This window comes from Adiantum capillus-veneris, chromosome 4, assembly GCF_014529385.1.
Source record: "Adiantum capillus-veneris isolate H3 chromosome 4, ASM1452938v2, whole genome shotgun sequence".
In the NCBI taxonomy this organism is placed as follows: Eukaryota; Viridiplantae; Streptophyta; class Polypodiopsida; order Polypodiales; family Pteridaceae; genus Adiantum; species Adiantum capillus-veneris.
Window position 1 is genome coordinate 158,400,074 of NC_140934.1, and position 17,080 is coordinate 158,417,153.

The 17,080-nt window shown below is 47.4% G+C and overlaps 1 protein-coding gene across 2 annotated transcripts in view; it reads left to right on the forward strand.

The window, feature by feature from the left end:
* Positions 1 to 17,080, forward strand: part of LOC147460218 (UDP-glycosyltransferase TURAN-like) — a 98,590-nt gene that overhangs the window by 77,161 nt on the left and 4,349 nt on the right. The gene's annotated exons all lie outside the window — the stretch shown is intronic.

The window sequence follows — 17,080 nt, forward strand, 5'->3', positions numbered from 1 at the left end:
GACCTTTCCAGATCATTGAAAAGATAAATGATGTCTCCTTCTGATTGAAACTGCCAGATACTTGGAGGATTCACAATGCATTGCATGTGAGTCTCTTGAAACCTTTTAAGGGTGATGTGCCTGATGATGGGGAGCCTGATGAGCAACCCAAAGTGGAAGAAAACGAGGAGACCCTTGTTCCTGAACAGATTTTGGCGCATAAGGACACGAAAAAAGGTAAAGTCCGAAGGCGGTTCTTGGTTAAGTTCAAGAACTATCCTGCATTTGCATTTGATGCGAAGTGGATGGAGGAGGAGGACCTAGCAGATACTCCTCGGATTGTGAAACTTTACCTCGATGTTTTGGTTTGGCATAGTCTACTCCAAACGGAACCCAGAAATTCAGCTTGGCCGAAGATCTGGTGCAGTGGGATGCACAAGAGGGGAGTTACTCCGCTCCTTTGTCAACAGATGCCTCGATATTGATACTAAAGTCACTGATGTCTCTTTGAGTTTCAGGGATACGGAGAGCTGACAGTATTTTGCTTGATGACTTTATGAAATGGAATTCCTGATAAAGATACTATTTGTTCTTGACTTCTATTGAGTGCAAGAACTGATAGACGAAATGACTGCAACATTTTGGTCTGATTGATCTCGAATAGACATGGTTGCAATAGGGGTTAGTCAATCGGACATCGATGAGGTCCCGATTGGACCTAGATGTGATTGCTAGCTACATTGCCGATAAATCATGGTCTAAGATCTGAATGAATGTTGATTGTCAAGTGATGTCCTGTGATGTATGGTGATGTCCTGTGATGTCGTGAGATGTGACTGTCGATTTTGTACATGTGCTAGTTGTGTGTTCCTGGTACGTAAGTACTAACAATCAGTGTCTTCTAAGACGGTTTATGGCTTTTGTCGGTTTTGCGGGCGTAATCGCGGTTGATTACAATGCTTTAGAGAGGGGGGTATGTCACAAAGTGATGACGTGGCTACGGACAGCAGAAACCCTAATTTCTGCCAGAAACCTTAAAATTCTTGCAAACCCTAATTTTTGCCAGAAACCCTAATTTCCAGAAATCGCGGAGGTGGATTTTTTTTATTTTTATTTTTAATGAGCGACGCAAATCCTAGCTTTTCACTACGCAAGGATTTTGGATGAGAGAAAGAGAGTTGAATTGTTTTATTTTAACTCTCATTGAGAGAGAGAGAGAATTTTCTTTTGTTTTCAAGCTTTTGGGGCTCTGCTTTTGGGTATCCCTTGTAACCTTTAAATTAGTGGTGAGGGCCTCACTTCTTAGAGCATCTGGACGCAGAGTGTGAGAGTGAAACCCGACCCACTCTCTTGTACTTTGAATTGATTAATACAAAAAGAAATACCGAAAGGGGCGCCAGTCTTTGGGGCCAATATCTCTAGGCACGGAACTCCGCCGGGCCAGTGCAAATGTATTGTGATCTTTGAATTGTTTGCAGTGGTTATTTGGTGTTGTCGCGATTGATTCTTGACTTGGAGTGTCCAAGTCTGTTACATCTGCCAATCCGACGAAGTCAAAATTGGTCCTGTAGTCAAATTCCGTCTCAATTTCTGAAAGCAGTCACCTCTGTGGGTCCCCACGAGAAAGGGACTCCTCTCTGTGTCAACATATGCAAAGGAATAAGCAACCTCTGCAAACTTTGTGATGAACCGTCGATAGTAAGAACGTAAGTCCAAGAAGCTTCGAACTTCATGGACATTCTTCAAATCGGGCCAATCACGGATAGTCTCCACTGCACTCCTGCTGCTGAGACAAAGTGTCCCAAAAAGTGTATCTCTGGGCTCGGCTCACACGGTAAGGTGGCCGGTTCGGTGGTGTGGTTCCAGGTTTCAGATCAATGGTACAATCCTCAGGACGAGCTGGTGGCAACGTGCCTGGCAGGCCCTCTGAAAAGCAATCGGCATGAGTGTGAAGAAAAATCGTGGCATTCTTCATTCAGGTCAAAACATATTCAACCTTCAATCATCATTCAGTTCTCTCCAGAAAGTCGAGTAAAGAAACTGAAGTTCATCAAGTACAATCTCTGTGTCCTTCATTTGTCAAAGTCACTTTCTCGGCCCGATAGTCAATCACGGTGTTGTTCTTGTGGTATCAAGGGATTTCGAGTAGGATGCCACAACCTCCCAAGGGAATTACGTAGAAATCCTCGTGCCCTAAACACCTGTGACATTGCAAACGAAGTTTGCCAATGATCCGTGTAATGGCAACATCTCGTCCGGGTGCCGCTAGAACTAACTCCGCTTGTGGCCTCAGCCCGTTGGGCGCAATTCCAAATCGAGTCGCCAATTCAAGTGAAAAGAAGTTGGCCTTGGCTCCTTCATCCAAGAAAAAGAGGGCTTCGTGATCTTTCATTTTGCCCTAAAAGCAGCAAAGTTTTGTACTTTCATTCATTTGATTCGGTTCGGGCCCCACGCAATGTGGTACCAGTTCTACTTTCATCTGCCTTTTTTGGCACGTTCCTCAGCTGCTTTCGAACTCTCTGACCTTTCTTCATCCTGTTCATTCAGTGTCTGTTTAAGGCACCGTGCGGAGATGTGCCCAGTTTCCCCGCATCCAAAGCACTTCCCCTCTTTGATATAGCTGACCCTCTCTCGCAGAGTGAGCTGGGGTCGTGCATCCTTTTCTTTCTTTTTTGGGTTACTCTTCTTCTTTCTACTTTCATTGCTAGAAGTCTATTCGGTTCTCTGCGTCATGATCTCATCTGTGGGTAAGTCAAATTGCCTGAATGAATCGCAAAACCCCGTTTCGCATGACTCATTAGTTCTTGAATGGAATCTGATTTTTGCTCTAAGCAGTGATCTCGGATCTCTGTAGGAAGTCCCAAGGTAAACCGCTCAATCTGTTCTTTGAACGAGATCTTCTTAAATGAAGAAGCTGGTAGAAAAGAGCTCCAGAATCTCTCGCAATATGCGTCCAATGTATCCTTCTTGGTCATCCGAAGATGGTTTCAAGCAGTTCGTATGTCGCGCTCGTACTCCCGAGTCAGCCATCAAGAAATAAAAAGCCTTTTAAATTTCAGCCATTTAAATGGTGCTTTCTTGTTCAATAGAAGAGTGGACCACCAAGTTTAAGCATTTTCCGTGAAGTAAGAGGTAGCCCTCCGAATCTTGGAGTGCTCTGAGTAATGTCCTCTAGAGAAATCTATGTCAAACTGCTGTATGAAGGCCAAAGCCTTCGAAGCATCTCGAAATCCAGAAAAGGTGTCAAATTTAATTGACTGTCCACCTTCTTTAAATTCTCAGACTTTCTTGCTGTTATCTTCCAGAAAGTCATTCTGGTTGGCTTCATAAAAATTCTTCTTCCTTGCATAAAATCTGCTGCCGTCGGAGTCCGAACTATCCGAAGACGAGTCCTCTGTAGAACTGTCCGAAACTGGGCGAGACTTAGGCTTCTTTGCCTTTTTCTTGCCCTTTCCAAAGCATTGCTTTTTGCTTCGCTTTTTTCCTTTTCTGTCTGCTTCGCTGGAGTCAAAAGACCTAGAAGAACTGTTAGAAGAAGAAGAAGAAGAAGAAGAAGAAGAAGAAGAAGAACTGGGTACTCCTTCAAATTGCACACGCTTCTTCTGCTTTCTTACCGAGGCAAAAGTAGATTGACGACCCAAATAAACTTGGAAGTCAATTCCTTTCTTCTGCTTTTTGTCGTGCTTTTGAGCTTTGTTCTGTGTGTCAAAAAGCCGGCTAATCCGTGCATCAACCACCTCTTCTAATTCTTGCTTTGTAAACATTTTGGCGTAGGAGGTTGTTTGAGCGCCGGTTTGAGGGGTGGCTCCATGGTTTGCCGTCACTGTGAGTGCACATTGTCGAAGGAGGTCTGGGTGAAAAATTTTGCAAGTTTAGGGTCCTTCGCAAAATTCATCATCAACTTTGTCGCCTCATCGACCAACCTCCGATGTTCCATCTCTTCAAGCTCCGCCTGAGTAGGCCGAGGCGGACCATACTCCTCGCATGAATCTTCTTCGTGATCTCTTTCCACATCTCCGGATGCAGAGGAAGTTGATTGTCCTTTGCTTGAATGCATAAGTGCCGCATAAAAAGGATCGGATTTCCCGGTAGAAGAGAAATCGGCCGCGCTCTGATACCACTGTAACAGACTTGGACACTCCAAGTCAAGAATCTACCACGACACGACAGGAATTCACTTCAAAACAGTTCACAATTTGATTCGACACCGGTCCGGCGAAGTTCCGTGCCAAGAGGTATTGGCCCCAAAGATTGGCGCCTCTTTCGGTATTTCTTTTTGTAGTAAAATCTGTGCTCAAAGTACAAGGGAGTGATTGGGTCTCACTCTCAGACTGTGCGTCCAGATGCTCTGAGAAGTGGGAGCCCAAACCACACTTATAAAGAGTTACAAGGGTTGCCAAAAGCAGAGTCCCAAAAGCTGCCCATTAAAAGCATTCTCAAATAGAGCAACTTTTAAAAATAAAGCAATTCAAATTAAGCCTTCTCTCTCTCCTAGCTTGCGTAGAATAAAGCAGCACTAGTGTAGAGTTTTCAGCCTGCTTTTGCATAGCAAAAAGCAGCCCCATTCTGCCGTGAAGTGTGCCGCAAAACGCGGGGTTCCGTACAGTCATGCCACGTTAGCTTTTTCCGTACACTGCAACTGCCACATCATCATTTTCAGCAGGGCGGGTGTGTGTGTACTCGGCAGGCACGTCACCAGTTTGTGACAGAAAGTATGAGAGCTTCCAACCGGCAACCTTCTCAGCCGTCTGTCTTGATCAGGGGAGTCTTCAGGAATATGGTGCAGCCATCTGACCCTGATCCAATGCAACCGCCATTGCCACCACCATTGCCACCACCTCCCACCACCGCCGCCACTAGGCTACAATGGTTGGAGCCCATATGGATACCCTTATTATCCATACCCGGGATATGCGCCTAACCAACCCAAAGATTTCAAAGATTGCGGCACGAAAATCAAAATTTTCACTTTTTCCGGGGTGAAAGATCGCAAGAAAGCATTGCAGTTCTACAACAATTCGACAACATCTATGCTTTGGGGAACTATACAAAAGAATCCAAGATTTCTCGAGTAGCGGGATTTCTTAAAGATAATGCTATGCAATGGTAGAGTTCAATCGCGACACCACCGCATGCTCCTAGGACCTGGCAAGCTTTCAAGACAGTTTTTGCACGTAGTTACATGACTTCGATCTTTGAAGTCCGGATTATGGCAGAGTGGGGCAACTTGAAAATACTTGCCACTGAAAGCATGGATGACTATAACCGAAGGTTTCTCGATGTGTACCTTCCGGTGTCCTTCTTTAAGTTCATTTCCTTGGAGGACCAGTGCGAGCGCTACACCATTGGACTACCATCACCATTGCAGGAATATTGTCTCTCCAAGCAAGTCTCTACCATGCAAGAGCTTATGGACCATGCCACGGTCGGCTACAAGCTCATGAAAGGAAAGTTGGAGTTTACCACAGAAAAACCTCCGGCCACTAACAAGAACTCCCGGCAACAACGAACAAATTCTCAAGAATCCCGTGAAAACCAACCTCAATGGCCTCGTCTGACACAACGTCAACGAGACGCCTTGTTACAAGAAGGCCGATGCTTCAAATGTTTCCAAACAGGGCATACATTCAATACATGTCCTAAGCGAGCCTCGACGTCCTCAATCCCACCTCAGAAAGATCCCCGGGGCCACCTCTGGCCAAGAAGGCTAGACCTGCTATTGGATAAGTACCCGATATTTATGGTATACACCTCGAGAGTTTTAATGAATTATGCAGAGCTTATGGAAAAGTCAACGGCTTGAAAGCCCTTATTTTCTTTGACCCCAGAGCTATGGAGAACTTCATCCATCCAGAATTCTTGAAGCAGATGCACTTTGATTATGATGCAGAGGGTGGAGAAATTGAAGCTGAGCTAGCCACGGGGCAAACTTAGAAAGTGGTACCGCTCATTGGTGCACTTCCAGTGACTAAACAAGGTTATCATGGAAAAGCAGATTTCCACATTATGAAGTTGGGCAATTGCGACGTTCTCTTGGGCATGCCCTGGCACGACAAGAATGATGCAACTCTCCAGGTCCGGAACCGAACCATCATCGTGATGCAGAAGGGCAAGCCAATTGTCCTCAAAGTTCGGTTGTCCGAACAAAGCCCTGAATGCATAGTCACAAGGGACGCATTCCGGGACGGGGAGCGGGGGACGGGGCTCAAATGGATTTTTAGTGTAAAAAAGAGGGCGTGACGGCAAGTGGGGACAGGAAGCTCGAAAAAGGGCGTCCCCTGTGACTATGCCTGAATGACCTCTCTAGTTGTTTTCTAGTTAGATACTTTTGAACATTGTTTGAGAAAGTATTGTTAGAAGTTTGTTTGAAATGGATGCTATCTGTTTTAAACCTATCTTGGTGCCGATTTGAATTATTTGACTCTGGTTTTAAATACTTGCTTCAATGATTGGTGATTTGACTCTCGGGTGGAGAAGTTAGAAATACTGTCTTGGTATTGTTTGAACCTCGAAACGACACTGGCCGATGCTTGGGGAGCTTGTTCTATGTTTGAAAACCTTGGAACGACGCAGGCCGATGTCTGGGGAGCGTTTCGTTGTATGCTAGAAAACCTCCAAATGACGCAGGCCGATGCGTGGGGAGCGTTTGGTTGTATGCTTGAACCTCCAAGCGACGCAGACTACGATCTGGGGAGCGTTTGGTTGTACAGTACTCTGAGCTCATGGCCCGGACCTTTTAGGTTATTTGCGGGGGGAGTGACGAGGTAGTCGTTGAGTAGCTTCATACTGCAGACTGTTTGTCTCCGAGGAGTGCTCAACGGCGCTGTTTGTTGTGTCTTGTAACATGCATATGTAAGCATTTGTGTTGTGATGTGCCAACTATTGAATATTTTTAACTGGATGACATTGCTTGGGTATGTAATTTTAGTGCATCAAGATACCACTGGAAGATCAATGTGGTCTGGGTGTGATGGCTAATTTTACTATGCCATCATATCAACAGTTCTAATCTGGACGAAAGAAGAAGCCAACTCCTTGATCAAAAGAGCCGAAAGGAGAAGCTAACTCCTTAACAAAAAGAGCAAACTGAATGTCCCTCAGAATGACCCTCGGAAAATTTTGAGCTAACTTGAGTTGTTTTGCAGATATGCTGTAATCGCGGACGATTACTTTCTTTCAAGAAGGGGGGATGTCACAAACTGCTGATGTGTCAAAGCCTTGAAGAATGGAGCCAACTTGCAAATCCTGCCGAGGGGCCTAAACCCTAAGAAGAACAAGTAACAGAAGAAGAAGTCCTACCAACTTAAGGGGACCCCGTCCGATGGGGCCCTAGTGACATAAAATAAAGCAGGATCCACACATAGTCACACAAAAAAACTGATGACATGGCAGCTGTATGGACGCTCCGCATTTTGCGTTGACTGTTGACATGGTAGTTGTACGGAATTCCACAAAACGCGCTGGCAGCTTTTTGGCATTGCTTTTGGACTAGAAGCTTTTCAGTTTTGAAGGCTTTTCACTGTAACTGCTTTTCAGGCCAAGGGCCTTTAAATATGAGGTTAGGGCTCATTCTCTGGCATGCTTCTTGGAGAAAGTGCAGAGACTAGAGTACCTGCTTGTACCGTGTTGATGCAATATAAAGAAATACCGAAAGGGCGCCAAGGTTTGGGGCCAATACTCTCTGGGGTGGAATTCCGCCACTCCGTGTCGCGTGTCGTCTCTCTCTCTCTCTCTCTCTCTCTCTCTCTCTCTCTCAGTTCAGGTGTTATTGAAGTGCTAAAAGTCTGTTCAGTATGTTCTTTTCTATTGGCACGTGGTGCGTGTCTTGTGACATGTCCCCCTCAAGAGCTAACTGTCTGGAAGACTCAAGGGCCAGTCTAGCATATCTATCTCTAGTAGTATCCCACAAGCTGTGCACAAAGGAGACTGATCTGGTAAGCGGCTCAATTTCCATAGGAGGGGCAGCTAGCTCTGCTCGAATGATAGTCTCCTACTCTATTTTGGTATGTATGTTGATGAGGTGTCTGAACTAAATTAGATATCCCCTCCGGAGTGCGTACATGTCTCATCACTGATCTGTATAGAGCCATAATCCCCCGAATCAACACTATGGGCACCCCCGTCTCCTGCAGTCTGTGCATCACTCGAGCTCTCGATACCATGTCAAATGCTTTGCGGAAATCCACAAAGCTACAATAAATCCGTCTCCCATGTGACCTGCCCTCCTCAATGATGGCTCTGAGTGTCAGAATATGATCAAGAGTGGAGAAACCCCTCCTGAAACCGGCCTGGCCCTTTGCTTGTACACCCTCACCCTCTGCCCAATTACTCAATTGCTGCTCAAGAATGGATGCATACAACCGTGCCAATGTGTGCCCAACCATAATAGTGCGGTAATTTCTAGGCTCTGTAGGATCATCTGCATTGAAGATAGGCACAATAGTAGACAACCTCCAAGTCTCAGGTAACCCTTCACACATGGCACGATTGAACAACACTGCAAGAACCTCTACCAGCATATCTCTAGCATGTATAAAGTGCTCTGCTACTAGATCATCATGATCATATGCCCTGCTGGTCCTCATCCTGTCAATGGCTCTCTTTACCATCTCAGTGGTAAAGAAGGTGCTGGTAGGTGGGCATGGCTCTGTAGGATCTGGAAGGGGGTCCTATCCAGGAACTGTTTATAACGATGAGGCATACTGGCCCCACACATCAGGAGAAGTAATCACTGGGGGAGGGGAGTGCTCATGAAAGAATCGCCATGCCTCTCCTGAAAACACCTGATACAAGTCTCGCTCCATTTGGGCCAAGTAAGCTCGTTTCTTACGTTGCACAAGGCACTGGGAAGCAATCAGAGATTGTCTGTAAGTGATGACTCCTAAAAGAAGATCCCTCTGAAGCTGGGCTCTCATCTCTCTGCACTTCTCATCATACCAAGTATTCTGGGGCATGCTCCCAGAAGAAAGAGAGAGAGAGAGGGAGAGAGAAAATGAAATGAAATGAATTGTTATATTAACGTCTTCAAAAGACCAAAGTGACCTATGAGACCAGAAAGTTACAATGTGGTGGATCTGACACAAAGTCAGAGTAACAAGATGGCAAAATGACAAAATAAAATACTATGAGATCCTAGATTGCTGGGTGTGGACCAAGCAGCTAAAACAGCTAGCTGGGATAGCTAGATCACAGGGGATCCAGCATCGATCGCTGGTGGATCTCATCAATCTCCTCCATGGTTAGTAGTCTGACCGGGCGTCGTGCATGTCGAGGCAAAGTGACCCGGATCCTCTGATGCAGCCTCTGTCGATGTTGTGTAGTCCTCCACAGTCGTGGGCGTCTGGATCTCCTCAGCTCAGTCGCTCGGTTGATCAGTATGCCTCTGGTGTAAAGCGGTGAGCTCTGCTGTGGTAGTAACTCCTCCGGGTGTCCAGTGGCAGCTCAAAAGAAGTCTGTGATCTGTCTCTGAGACTGGCTAGTCTTTCCTCTCATCAAGCTCTCTCTGTGTCTGCGCAGCTCGAGCAAAAACAAACCTAGGTATCTCTGATTCTCGTACCGCATGACTCTAGAGAATGGTCCAAAGCCCTCTCTGAACAAGCAATGGAACTTGGAAGCGGCCTCGTATCTCGTAGTAGACGGGACAGTGGCATGTGTAGTGCAACTCTGTCTCAGGCTCGATGTCACACAAGGAGCATGTCCTTGCCTCTGCTGGTACTCCGTTGTATCTCCCATTCTCGATCCGCAGCTGGTGTGAAGATGTGCGTATCTGGCCAATAGCACATCGTATCCCATGAGACAAGTGAGTGTCCATGTATCCGGGACTCGTCACAAAACCATCCTCCGTAAGTTGGAGGAGATGCTCTCCGTAGAAAGCCATCTTCGTGCCTAGCTCCTGTACTGGCTACGTCCATGTCCTCTTGGTGTCTAGCTGAGTCAAGTCGTGGTGAATGAGCCTGATGATCTCGGAGTGTGTAAGAGTCAGAGAGGGCGCATCCAATGAGTACTGGAAAGGAGGTAATTTGTCTATGCTGAACCCATGCGCCTGAAACCATGACGTCATCTCCCCATACCAGCATGCTGTATCTCCCTGCATGCCTAACTGTCGAGAGGACTCAAGTGCAAGGCGTGCATATCTGTCTCTGGGAAGTTCCCACATGCGGTGTATGAAGGAGACAGATCTAGTGAGCGCCTCAACCACCAGTGGGGAGGTAGCTAGCTCTGCTCGTATAATAGCACGTGGTACTGAAGTCTTGGCCCTAATGAGCCGTGAGATCATAGAGACCAGAGGCTTCTCCATGTCCCCCCATCCATCACTGCGGCTTGTCCTCCCGTGATGGTCCAGTGAAGGTCCCCAAATCTCAGCTGAGCAATACAGAAGCCATCAAAGTGTCAAAGAGCCAGAGCTTCGTCCGAGGCTCGTGAAACTGAACCTGTGAACACATTCTTTCCAATTTACCCAATGCTGCATGGGCTTTGGTCAATCTAGTCTCTGCTGCCCTCCTCAATGAAAATGCTGGCCCACTAAAAACCACTCCAAGGTAAGTGTAAGCATGTGTATACTCCACCTTCTCTTGGACGTATGTGAAGGCGGGTGCTGACCTCCTGATCCACTGTGGGGTGGTATTAAATACCAGGACCTTGGTTTTACCAAGGTTGACGGACAAACCACTTTCTTGGGCAAACCTATGCAAAGCATCCAGGTGAAGTTGCATCCCCTTCGGAGAGTCAGAGATCAAAACAACATCATCAGCATATAACAATAGTGGAATCCATGTCCCCGCCAGCTGTGCACCTCTATCACCATCTCTCTCAATGTATTCAGAAACCTCATCTACATACATACCAAATAGAGTAGGAGAGAGCAGGCAGCCCTGCTTCACCCCAATAGTGGAGTAAACCGGTGTGGATAGACCCTCTGGGGTGCGTACATGCCCCACTACTGACGTGTATAATGCCATGACCCCCCAAATGAGCTCTGTGGGTAATCCCATCTGCTGTAATCTGCGCATCAATCTCGCTCTGGGCACTGTGTCAAATGCTTTACGGAATCCACAAAGCTGCAATAGATCTGTCTCCCACGCGATCTGCCCTCCTCAATGCTGGCTCTGAGTGTCAAGATATGGTCAAGAGTAGAAAAACCCCTCCTGAAACCTGCCTGCCCGGCTGCGCGCATCCCCTCCCTCTCTGCCCATCTACTTAGCTGCTGCTCAAGAATAGATGCGTACAACCGTGCCAATGTGTGTCCAATCATGATAGTGCGATAGTTCCCAGGCTCCATAGGGTCTCCCGACTTGAAGATAGGTACAATAGTAGATAGGCTGCAGGTATCAGGCAAGCCCTCACACATGGCACTTTTAAACATCACTGCTAGAAGCTTTGCTAGTAAATCTCTGGCATGCATGAAATGCTCAGCGACTAAGCCATCATGATCATATGCTCTCCCAGTCCTCATCCTGTCAATGGCCTTCCTCACCATCTCAGCGGGGTGAAAAAAAAACATGTGTGTGGGCATGGATCGGGGGGGTCGGGAAGGGGGGGCTGCTCAGGAACTGTGTACAAAGATGGCATACTGGCCCCAGGCTTCTGTAGAAGTGATGGCGGGGGGGGGGGGGGGGGGGGGGGGGGGGGGGGGGGGGGGGGGGTGCTCATGAAAGAGCCTCCACGCCTCATGTGAGTCCTGACTCAAGAATAGCTGGTATAGATCCTGCTCTAGGCGAGCCAAAAATGCCCTCTTCTTCCACCGCACTGGGCGTCGGAAGTCAATCTGTGACTGCCTATGAGTGATATCCCTCAAAAGCACCTCCCTCTGAAGTCTAGCTCTAGTGTCCCGACATTCCTCATCATACCAACTGTTCTGGGGCATGTTCCCCAAACGGCGTCTCTGCTCAGGCTGGGTATGTGGGTATGCCTCTGCTGCTGCATCATGTAGTGTCTGTGTGAGTATAGTAGTAAGCTCCTCCAGAGGTCACCCTGGCTCCTCTGTGCACGGGCGTCTGTAGATCCCATCTATGTATACAGAGTCCATCTCCCGTGTGAAGGTGTAGCAAGTAGGGGCTGCTGCCTGTAGCCTGTGTGCTACACTAAACTGAAAAGAAATGGTCAGCGATACAAGAGCATGATCCACTGCCACACCAACAGGTCTGGGTCCAACCGTGAGGTCCTGGGTACTAGAGATGAGGCTTGGTTGTGCCATGACATAGTCCACTGTGCTGGCTCCATGTCTGTGTGGGAAGCATGTGAAGCCTCCCGAAGCAGGAAACCTCTGTAGGCCATTCAAGATGGCCAGTCCATGTGCGGTGCCCATGTCTATCAAGTGTCGCCCATACTCAGCATATTCCGCATCGTGTGATAGTGTGGATAGGCCCGTCTCTACAACATCTAGCTCTCTCAGCATCTCCTCTGAAGTATCATAAAACACTGTCTGGTGATGGGCAGTCCTAGCATTGAAGTCCCCTAGAATGATAATGTCACCATCTCTAGAGAACTCCCATATGTCATCATCCAAAATAGAAAAGGGGGACTGTCCTCTGGGTGATGCATAGACCGACGTACTCGGGGGAAAGTAGCAAATAGCAATGTAGAGATATCTGCCTGTCTCTGCTTTCAATCTCACCCACATGTACCTAGCCTGCTCATCCCTGAGGGCTATATGTATCAATGGCTACAAATCCTCTCTAAATAACACTGCCACTCCCCCCGAGCCCCGTCCTCTATGCTCTGAGCGTGTCTCCTGTCTGTAAGCTCTCCCCCATCTATATCCACTGATGTGAGGCATGGATTGTTCAAGGGCTTGGTGTGTCTCAGAGTAAAAGATGATGTCTCTTCCAGTAAAGCTATCCTCAAAAGCACCCACTCCAAGACGGATGGATCCATTACAGTTCCAGGCCACCACTTTGAGTGTGGTCCCATAAGTCTCGCACCGTCATGTGGAGCGTCGCTCCAGTATTACTACTCTTCCATCTTGGTAAAAGGCAATCTTGCCTTTTCCTCTTGCCGCTCTAATCTCCGGCATTACTTCTTGCATATGAGCGATCTGCGAGAGGATAAGATCATCCCCAAGAAAAATGCCCGTCTCTTTAAGAGTTGGCCTTTTCTTCAAGAAGGACTTCTTCGCTTCCATGGAGGAAAAACGGAGGATGAGTGCCCTTTCTTTTGAGGTTTCCCCACTGCTTCCATTTTTCTTTATGTTGCCCACTCTCCAGGCTCTTGTGTGCGTCGGCTCATGAACCCCCATCAAGGCCATGAGTTCTTTTACCTCTTCTTCCACATTGCCTTTGTCTTTAAGACCGCAAATTCTCACATGTAAAGCGTGCACACGTCTTCTTTGCTTCTCCTCTAGTGTCTGATTAATGATAGTGGGTGTGGACGTGGACATTATCTCCTTGCCTTTTCCTTTCTTGGCCACCTCGATCCATTTCTCGGCTTCATCCGCCTTCTGCTGAGTTTTGGTAAGAACATCCACCCAAGAAGTCGTCATCCCTTTGTGTTGCTCTTCTCCCTCTTTGATGGCCCGTACTTGCTCCTTGATCGTGTTGATTTCTTTGATTACTGAGGGTTGCAATTCGCCCTCTTCCAGTGTGTTGCTTGATCGTGCTTCGGCGAGATCTTTATAGAGAGAGAGAGAGAGAGAGAGAGAGAGAGAGAGAGAGAGAGAGAGAGAGAGAGAGAGAGAGAGAGAGAGAGAGAGAGAGAGAGAGAGATTGAATTATCGTCCACGGAGGTCATATATGACCTATGGGACCAGAAGCAAAACAGTACAAAGGATTTCGTCTGATACATATCAGTTAAAGACTGAGGGTCCATCGAAGGGTAGAAAAAGAAAAAAGGGTGAAAAAGATAAGGTGGGATGAACAAAACCTAAGATGAGGTAGGTGAGGAGGAGGGAGCCGATTTGGGAGTTTTGAACTGCTGGATGATGGCTTTACCTCCTTGATACATTGCCCATTTCCCTGCTGTGCGCGCTTCTCGCATCTTTTGGAGTTCAGCCTTCTTCTGTTTGAGTTGGGTGGGTGTAAGATCTTCAGCAAACCAAATTTTTGTGTCCTTCAGAAGCTTCGATTGCTCAAGGAGCTTGACTCGATCTGCTTTGGTCTTGAAGGTAAGAATTGCATGGTTGGTGTGATGCTCGTGAGCAAAAGTGGTGATTGTTGCCGGATCCCATTGTATCATGGGGGTTGTTGTTCGGATGCGATCGAAGGACTCGTGGAACTTGGGGTCCTCCTTTCTTGCCAATCACTCGGGAGCCCGCCGATGCGAACATTGAGAGCAAGAGCATCTTGTCGCTGTGGTTCGCGTAGTGTGGACGCCACACGATCTTCAACTTTGCGGAAGATGGCATCCTGCACTTGAGTCTTGACCTTCTCTATGAGGGTGATGTCTACCTCCGTATTGGGTTGCTTTCCTTCTCTTCCATTTCTCCCTTATTGGAGTTTTCCACTCTGGTGAGTCGAGACTCGATGGTTGCGAGCCTTTCCTTCAAAGCTTTGTTTTCCTTGCAAAGTCTGTCGAGTTCATTTTGCAGCCGGGCCATGTTGTCCACCTTTGGGGGTGTTGCCACGATGCCGGCAAACGTGGGCTTCCCTCGAGATGAGGCCCGAGTGTCCATGGTAGGCACTCGGACAAGAAAACAGGGCTTATTTTAGTTTAAAGTAGGGGCTTAGGCTTAATTTCAATTAAGAAAATTAAGAAAATGGCTCTCTGTGTAGTGGGTCGGCGGCAGGGAGCTCTGTGTAGTCGGGTCGACAGCAGGGCTCTGTGCAGGAATGTAGGTATGTAGGTGTGTCGGCAGGAGCGGCAGGAGGTTGATGTCAATGTCGGCAGGAGCGACAGCAGCGAGAGCTATAGTGAAGCCCGGGCCTTTGGCAGGTCGGCGGGAGCGACAGCGGGTCTTAGGCTCGGTTCTTGGGCGGCGCAGGTGCAGTGACGCCTCCCCACAGGGCCGTCCTCGCCCAGGGGGAGACGCGCTTGAAGCTTCCTTAGGGTTTTGAAGAGAGAGAGAGAGAGAGAGAGAGAGAGAGAGAGAGAGAGAGAGAGAGAGAGAGAGAGAGTTTTAACGTCGTGGGAAACTATCCCAAGAGACCTTAAAGGTCTAGTCGACGAGGAGAGTTGAACTAAAGACTTGTTATTCAAGAGGGAAATGGCATAACCAATTTACCACACTTGGGTGATAGAAAGGGTATACCATTTTCCTCTTTTATTAGCACACACACACCCACACACACACACACCCCTGAGAAGAAGAGAGTTGTAACGTCGTAGGAAACTATCCCAAGAGACTCTAAAGATCTAGCCGACGAGGAGAGTTGAACTCAAGACCTAATATTCAAGAGGGAAATGGCATAACCAATCTACTACACTTGGGTGATAGAAAGGTTATACCATTTTCCTCTTTTATTAGCGCGCGCGCGCACACACACACACACACACACACACACACACACACACACACACACACACACACACACACACACACACACACACACACACACACACACACACGCGCGCGCGCGAGAAGAAGAGAGTTTTAATGTCGTAGGAAACTATCCCAAGAGACCTTAAAGATCTAGGCAACGAGGAGAGTTGAACTCAAGACCTGTTATTGAAGAGGGAAATGGCATAACCAATCTACCACACTTGGGTGATAGAAAGGTTATACCATTTTCCTCTTTTATCAGCACACCCCCCCCCCCCCCCCCCCCCGAGAAGAAGAGAGTTTTAACATCGTAGGAAACTATCCCAAGAGACCTTAAAGATCTAGCCGACGAGGAGAGTTGAACTCAAGACCTGTTATCCAAGAGGGAAATGGCATAACCAATCTACCACACTTGGGTGATAGAAAGGTTATACACCCACACACACACACACACACACCCGAGAGAGAGAGAGAGAGAGTTGACACGGCACGACAGAGTTTCGCGCCCTGAAGCACTGGCCCCAAAGACTGGCGCCGCTTTCGGTATTTCTTTATTATTGCTTACAGCAAAGTACAACTCCCGAGTGTTCTTTGCTCTCAGACTCTGCGTCCAGATGCTCTGCAGAGTGAGGCCCCAAGGGTTCTTTATAAACAGTACAAGGGTTGCCTAAAAGCCTAAAAGCAAAGCCCCCAAAAGCAATCAGTTCAAAAGCATTTGCTCTCAAAAGCTAGCGGTAGGATCTCCTAAAAGCAGCCAGCATAATTTGCGGAAATCCGTACAGCTTGTCTCCTGGCACTAGCAGTGCAAAACACAGAAATTCCGTACTGACTGCCACGTTAGCATGTCAGCGCATTTTACGGAAATCCTCCTCAGAGTTCAGGCTTTGGGATTTTTAGGATTATGCCCTCGGCCGGTGTTCATAAGTTCTTTAAGTTGGTCAGTTTAGTCTCTCTTGAACACTCAACCATCTCTCTTCTAGTTGGGCATGCCACATCATCACTTTGTGAGAAACAGTACAAGGGATGCCCAAGAGTAGAGCCCGAAAAGCTATGGTCCAAAAGCAGACGGCACCAAAAGCAACTGCATTTAAAAGCTAGGCTTTCAAAATTACCCAAAACAGCCAACACAAAACGCAGAAGTCCGTACAGCTTGCCACATCATCAGTTAGCATAATGTATGGAAATCCTGCTCAGTCTTCATGTGTTTGTATTTTAGGGTTTAGGCCCCTCGGCTGGTGCTCTTCAAGTCGGTCACATTGGTGGGTTAGGTTTGAAAAATCCTAACCCCCTTTTAGGCCCCTCGACCACAACTTTTACAGTTCTTCTAGGTTAGAGTTTTCAGGTCTAACCGCTTGTCCTCTTGGCAAGTCCTTCAGGTCGGTGATGCCGTGTCATCACTTTGTGACAGCACGTATAGAGGAAGTTTGGTGCTGAAATTTTGTTTATGCAGAATATTATCCTGTATGGTTTCATTGTGAGAACTGGTATTGGAAGAGCATTTCTCCATCTAAAATGCAAAGAGGTTGCTTGTGTGAGAGCCCACTAATTAGAATCTGCAGCCCTGAGAGGGTATCCAGTGCAGGAACATTGAAGAAGAGCAAGTTGCCCTTCTTGTCATGTTGTTTAGCTAGAGAGGTTTAGGATTTGTGTGTGAGTGCATACAAGATACATGGTATATTACGGGGGAGG